This window comes from Pseudopodoces humilis, chromosome 5 (assembly GCF_049639895.1).
Source record: "Pseudopodoces humilis isolate 2021_Gansu_Grassland_sample_001 chromosome 5, ASM4963989v1, whole genome shotgun sequence".
In the NCBI taxonomy this organism is placed as follows: Eukaryota; Metazoa; Chordata; class Aves; order Passeriformes; family Paridae; genus Pseudopodoces; species Pseudopodoces humilis.
The window spans coordinates 43,204,590-43,211,656 of NC_142204.1; the positions used below are offsets into that span (position 1 = coordinate 43,204,590).

The 7,067-nt window shown below is 36.4% G+C and overlaps 1 long non-coding RNA gene across 1 annotated transcript; it reads right to left on the bottom strand.

Annotated features, from left to right (window-relative positions):
* Positions 1-683: 683 nt before the first annotated feature.
* On the bottom strand, positions 684-6,669 carry LOC148184337 (uncharacterized). Its single transcript, XR_015772595.1, has 3 exons — positions 6,577-6,669; positions 2,112-2,225; positions 684-1,311 (listed from the first exon to the last, which is right to left on the bottom strand). It is a non-coding gene; the product is annotated as an uncharacterized LOC148184337 (long non-coding RNA).
* Between the last annotated feature and the right edge of the window lie 398 nt (positions 6,670-7,067).

Sequence of the window (7,067 nt, forward strand, 5' to 3'; positions counted from 1 at the left end):
TCTGTCCTGGTGCCAAAGGCCATTTTCAATAAATAGAAATAGTTATAAATAGAAACTCTGTTGAATGCAGAGTCTCAAAGGCAGCTGAATGTGATGCTGGCCACATCACATGGGTGACTGTCACTAGTTTCAGAAAATGATACACATTGGTCATGTTGGTTTGGAGAGTCATGTAGGCAGACATTTCTCATTTTGATGCAGTTTGTGAGGGGTTTTAGTGATCTGGATTTACAATAGCAAGTGTAATTGTGGTCATATCTTTGTGATAGTTAATCACCAGTGCCTCAAGCTAATAAAAGAAACTCAATGCCATGGTCACTAGGTTATTTCCATCAGTTAAACTGAAGTAAGAGTGTAAACCTGGATCATGAGAAGTAATCTAGAATGTGATTGTTTCATAATAAATATATTATTAGCATTTCAGTCATGATGGCAAAGGTGGAAATTGTCAGGCAGCTTCTCAGGCAGGCATTTTGTATCACCCATGCTGGCTGAACCACCCCTTCTCACCTCAGCAGCTGCACATTTTGCACCACTAGGTATCCATGTCGAGGGAATAAAAACCAGAGATTAAGTACAGCTCCTTGCACAGCTCGTCTGGGAGGAGGCCAGCAGTCCTGATGAGTGTATAACCAAACAGTTCTCCCAGGCTCTGGGGCAGTCAGCCTCAGCTCCCACCAGAATCAAGGCACCATCCCAGGAAACACAGAGCCAGGGCAGGAGCTCCACCAAGAAAGACTTGGAACCCAGCTCATGGGAAAGGTGAGCCCTTGAACCCGATCATAACCAGGGTTACCTGGGACCAGGGCATGTCCCCAGTGCACAGAAACAGCAGGAACCAGCCATTCAGCCACTGTACATCACCCCTTACCCCAAGTATAAATAACCCTCCGTGAAAAAATACTGCAAACCAATGGAGAAGTGGTGTTGAAGTGAAAATAAGTTGCATGTAAGGGGATACGTTTTATCAGTAGATTTTTTAAACAGATTTTTTAACATCTTCAATGAACAAACTTGTTAGTTTGTAAGAATAAAAAACCTTTTCTTTCTGATAAAATGTAGATATGCAGATTGGCAATGAGGTTGTTGGGCCTAATAAAAAGCTTTGAGGTTTTAATTAAACATCTGCTACCAAAAATATTCAAAATTTATTTAGGGTTCCTGCATTTCTGTGCCACAGAGACAAAACCTTGAACAATGATTAAAGAATGTATGGAGACAACTACATGTGTCAGTCCAGAATACTTGCTGTCTTCTTTATCAGTCATCTCAGGCAGTGTGAGAAGTGAAGATTTCCTCTACAAGTGAAATCTGGGAAGAGACAATAGGGTTGCTTAATATCAAGAAAAAATCCAAAGCAATATGATCACTTAGTTCTCCTTGCAGGAGTAAATTCTGCCATGAATTGTGGGGTAAAGTATAATAAAGATACAGCAGCAAAAACTTAATTTCAGGAGGTATAGCACCCCACTGGATATCATCAGGTTCTCACCTTAGGCATGGCCTAAGTGGTTTGAAGGTGAAAGTGAAAACACTTAAGGGAAAAAAAAAACCCAAAAAACAACAAGCAGTAAGTTTGTAAATATAATGACAGATTCTTTTATGCAAAACAGGAAAAGCCAACCTGAATAAAGATAAATTGAAGAGACATACATTCACTGATAAAATTCAAGATGCAGAGGGATAATGAAGAGGAAACAATAAAGTGTCTAAAAGTGGGAAAAAATACTGTTTAGAAGAAAACCTACTTTCAACTTTAACTATATTCACAAAATTCTGCTGAATACCTTATGGTGAATATTAGTATTATTGCAAGATCTCAGAACATCAGCAGGAGGTGGTTCAATCAGACAAGTGAGTTTCCTGGATTCCTAAGGAGTGTAAGGATTCACAGCGATATTTACAAGGAGCTCAATAGTGTGTTTGTCACTATTTTTGACATAGTGAATTGGGGAGTTATCTAAACTTAGATTCTGAGCCAAAAGCTGTAACACAATGAAAATACCATCCAGTAATACAATAACTTAGAGAGCATCAAGTTGTGCTGCTTTTTTGTTATACTGTATAGCAAAGTGTTTTTGAAACACAATTTGGAATTGATAGATGTTTACCTCATATTCATGTGTATTTCTTCAGAAACATTTGCCGTATCTTAGAAGCAGCATATCTGCAATGTGATGCAGGGGTTGCTATGGTGAGTTCACATCTCTTATTTAATCCTGTACCTGAGTAAATACACATTGTAACAACCTCTGTTAAAGGTGCTATTAGTAAAGTTATGTCAGCATTTCCACGAAAAATACTTGTTTTCCTGTTATGACTTGGCCAAAAAACAAAGAAGCTATTCCTAAATGAAATCACAGAAGCCCTTTGTACTCTTCCAGTGTATTTTTAGCACAGCATCAATACCTTTTTGAAGTCTTCAGTCATAAAAATCAAATTTAAAAAATCAGTGCATTTTTTCTATTCTTTAGTAGTTAGTAATTTTGATAACAGTTATGGGATTTCTCATTTAGAAAAATCTTTAGGAAAATTTGGGGGTTAGTTTCATTTCACTGTTCCAGTTGGTACCAGTGATCATTCAGTCAGGCATTAATTGCAGCACTTGTTTTACAGCCCATCAGTACTGCCAGAGTCACATAAAGACACTTCTGTACAAAGGAGAACCAGGTCCTTAGTTCGTGTATTTAATTATTCAATTTAACTAATCTGTAGACTCCAGTGCATTCTTTTTGAGCAATTATTTGAGTGACTTTCCAGCCTAACATTTAAGAAATGACTGCTTAGTTGGAAGTAATTGAATACTTTTATTTTTTTGCACCTATTTACTGTCCTAATCATTTGCTTTGAAGAAGAGTAAGTTTCTTAGAATATTTCTCTCCATAAGCTACCCTGTGTATGACAGGAGAATTTTTGTATACATTTTTAGGTTTACCTGATTAAATGTTTTCCTTTCATGGGCATTTCTAACAAACTTTTGTGGGAAATATCTATATTTTGACAAAATCTCTTACAACAGATAATAGTATTTTTGAAGCAAAATTGTTACAAAAATATTTCTAAATACATATGTGTTTAAGCCATCATGCTTAGTTTATCAAGCTGTAGGTTTTAAGGACCTGGGTGGAAAAGTCAAAATTTACCATAAAAAAGCAAATAAGTTTATCGAAATTGTCCATAAGTTGTGCTTATTATCTTGGGGCTTACATGTGTGTTTTTTAAGTGGACTTTGTAAAAGCTGTCCTTTTAAGTGAAATACCTTCTTCTGTGCTTCATGTCAGGCAGTAAGAGTGGATGGTCATTTCTGAAGTGGATAAACAGTGTGGCTGAACAGACACATCTTCCTCAAAAGTCAGGAAGAGCATGGTTGGATGGAGAAACTCAGATCATAAATGTGAATCATTAGCTGGTAATGAGAAGGGAAGGTTATTTTTTGAGAATTTAGTCCAACAGTCAGAAAGAGAGAGGTGTGATAGATTTAAGATATTGCCCTGGCATAAACCATAGTAGCTGGGTCTTTTACACAGCTTAAATTAGGGCCCTTCATGTTAAATGGAGTCACAGATATCATTGAAATAATGTTGATGGTGTCTTGGGGAGTGGCTCCAAGTTTTAAATGTTACGGTATTTGGATGTTACTGCCCAACTTGTTGCTCAGCTCCTGCATAGGATAGACCTCAAGCTCTATAAAACCAAATATTACAGCACTAGAAGATGAGAAATGTCCTTTCAATCTTCTTCTGTAAGGCCTTCATTCCAAAGACAAGCCTATATCTGACACTGCAGTATTAGGATCAAAAGCAGCAACAGTAAAAATTTTAGAAGATACTGTCCAATAACATAAACAAAGGAATAGCAGAACATAGTGAATTTTACTTTTCTTGTGGTATGTGCCTATGAGTTGAACTAAGGTACCAGCCTACCCACATTTCAAAAGAATTATCACTAAGAAGACTAGTAATTAAGCTTTTTTTTCTTCTATTGGGATGCTGTATTCATATTTTCCATACCAATTATCTGCATTTGTATTAATTTATGTACAAAGAAATCCTTCTAAGACAATAAGTCAGTGTTGTTTCTTTCTATTTCTCTTTCCTTTGCTTGTGCATAAAAGAACTGGGGCAAAGGAGGACTGGAATGAATTAAATAAGTTCTACATTTAAGGATCTTTATTGGAAAATTTTCACACCCCAAAGGGTGTGAATACTCATGTAATATCAGCAGAGTAAAGCCTGGTAGCTCTGTCCAGCACATGTATGATAAGACATAAATGAGTTTTTCAAATAAATAGATCCCAGAAAAAAACATCTGAGCTCTCTGGAGAAAAGCAAGAGAAAACAGCATGGTTTCACCAGAGCAACCTCCCACCATCCCTCAGGCCATCAGTATGTGTACATGTTGAAAGAGTTGACCCCTGAAGCTTCCTGATGTCCATTACCTTTAGAATACATTCAAGAATACATGGAAGAGATTAAAAAAAATCTTGGTCCATGGTTAAAAATTTTTACCATCATGATAGCATTTGTTGTATGTATCAATTTGCTGAGTCACAATAAATTGTTTTAAAGTTATCAATACATATTCATTGCTTTTACTTAGTGGTAAGTCCAGAACTTCTTTGTGGAAGTCATTGGTGGTTAAAATTTCTGGATGCTACATTCTTTATTCTTATGACAGAAAATTTCAGGTATCAAATTAATTCTTGTTCATGCAGCATATTAGCTAATCAAAAAATTCTACAAACACTAACTGATTTTCATAAAACCATTGTGAAAAGGAGAGAAAATTATTGTCACACTTTCCTTCTCATCAGAACTGAAAATTACATCTTAAAACATCTCTCACATCACTACAACTGATAGGTCTTAAAAATAGTAGTAGTAATAGTCAAGATTACCATCTGGTCTTGATGATTCAATTGGATTCATAGCCACCATGGACAGCTTCTCTATGCACTACCCACACTAAACTATCATTTCTCTTCAAGACAAAGTTTTCTTCAAAGTAAATAGAAAATTTAAAAACTTTGCAACAAAAGGTATAACACCTTGCTTCCTAGAAATCTAAAAATAATGTTCATTTACAAAGTACTTGTGATCCCTAATACATCTCATTTTCTCTTTTTTAATTTATACAGAAATTGGATCTGAAAATTTAAAAGTAATTTTTCAGAAATTCCTGTTAAAGTCATTGCAGGGGATGAGAAAAGATGGGGTAAGCCAGCCAGAACCAGAAAACTCCACCATGAAACCAAAGATTGACATCTAAGGAGTAAACCTGTGTTCCTCAAGCTCACCACAAGTCTTGTTAGAAAGCATGGTTTTACCCTTCTTCTTTCAAAGCAGATTCGTGGGTGATGTTCTGATTATTTAAACTGAGAGAAAAAAAATCGCTGGATGCTGCAGGAATATGATTTTTTTACTATATTTCTTTTTTATTTAATTTTTTTACAGTGAAAAAATTAGGGGATGGCAAAGCTACTCAGACAGACCTTTGCCAGTAACAAGACTTCAGTCTGAATAAATACCTCAGGATTCAGCCCATGTTTCTACTTTATGATTTATTGCCTACAAACTCCAAAGCAAGTGAAACACAGAGCAAACAAAAAAGTGGCTGATAGACATTTTTAGTTTTGTTTGAAACAGGTGTCACAGGACTTCACACACCTTAAAAGCATGACTCATCTTGTACCTTTTTGTTTCTATTTTACTATGGAAAATATCATTCCTACTCTGAGAAAGTTTATTTTTGTGTCACTTAGTGTACCCTCAGATCAGAGCTTTCTCCATGCAAGAATGAAGTTTGTCACATGCATAAGTGCTGCCCACAGGAGTAGAAAGGACATTGAGTCACGTCCTTTCCGATAATTTACATCATTGGCCAGTGGTGGAGGAGAAGAGTGACACCACCTCAGCTATGGTCATTCCCAATTCCTTTGGCTTTGGAAGTAGAATGGCTGCAGAAACAGTTCTAAGAGAGAAGGAGCACTTTAGAAATTTCTTCTGCCAATTAAAGTTATTCACTGGGTGAAGGGAATCCCATCCAGAAAATGACAGAGGAAAGGCCAAAACATAATCCAGAAAGAAACTGTAAAATATAACTGGCTCAAGAGGCACAAATTTTCCCCTCTAGGTGAAAGCATCAAACTTAGCCCAGATCTGGGGCATTTGAAAAATCTCTGTTATCAGTCTTCCAGGATGTTGCATGAAACTTAGTGATAGCTAGTCCAGCTGCACACATCATAAAACCCACATTATAAATCTCAGTTGTTTACAGCTTAACATAAATCAGAACCAGACTGAAACACATCGTATAGCTTGGAATTACAGTCTCAACACAAGGAATATTTGTTTCCTCTTGCCAGAGTGGTGAAGCTAGAGTAGCAGATCTTTAGCATCAAGCCAAATACGGACAAGAAGAAGCTCTACACACAAACCCTTCTATAAATAGGAGTATATTCATTTTCAAATAGAAATATCACTGAGCAGTACTCACAGACATTGCATCTGTACAGGAAATGGACATTTCCCACCCTCATAATTACATAGGACTATAGAAAGTAAATTTCTCACTTACCACACAGCACTACTTGCAATAACAAAACAAATTTTATCTTCTGAGTCTCCTTATTTTACTGGAATGGAGGTGGGGGAAAATCCAGCTCAGTTCATCAGCATGTTTAAATAGTGTCTTTGAGAAAGGATTCAGAAGCAAATATGTACCGTTGCACTGGGCAGCTGCTCTTGTGGATTTCCAGTTAAACAAACATCTATTGCAAGGTATGTCTCGTAAAGAGGTTGTTTTCTCTAGGCTTTTTCTGGGGTCATGGTCATCACCTGGGAATTGTGGTTTTCAGATTTATGAAATTACTAGTCGATATTTGTGCACACTTGCAAAATAGTATAATGAACAATAGAGGCGTATGAGTATGCAGCACCTATAAGCAGAATATTAATTTCCTGTGAGAATTGTTGTTTTTCAGATTTTACTTCAAACCCTACTTAACAGAGTCAAGCAGAGTAAGCAACAAAACTTATACCATGTTAAACAAATTTTAACATTTGATG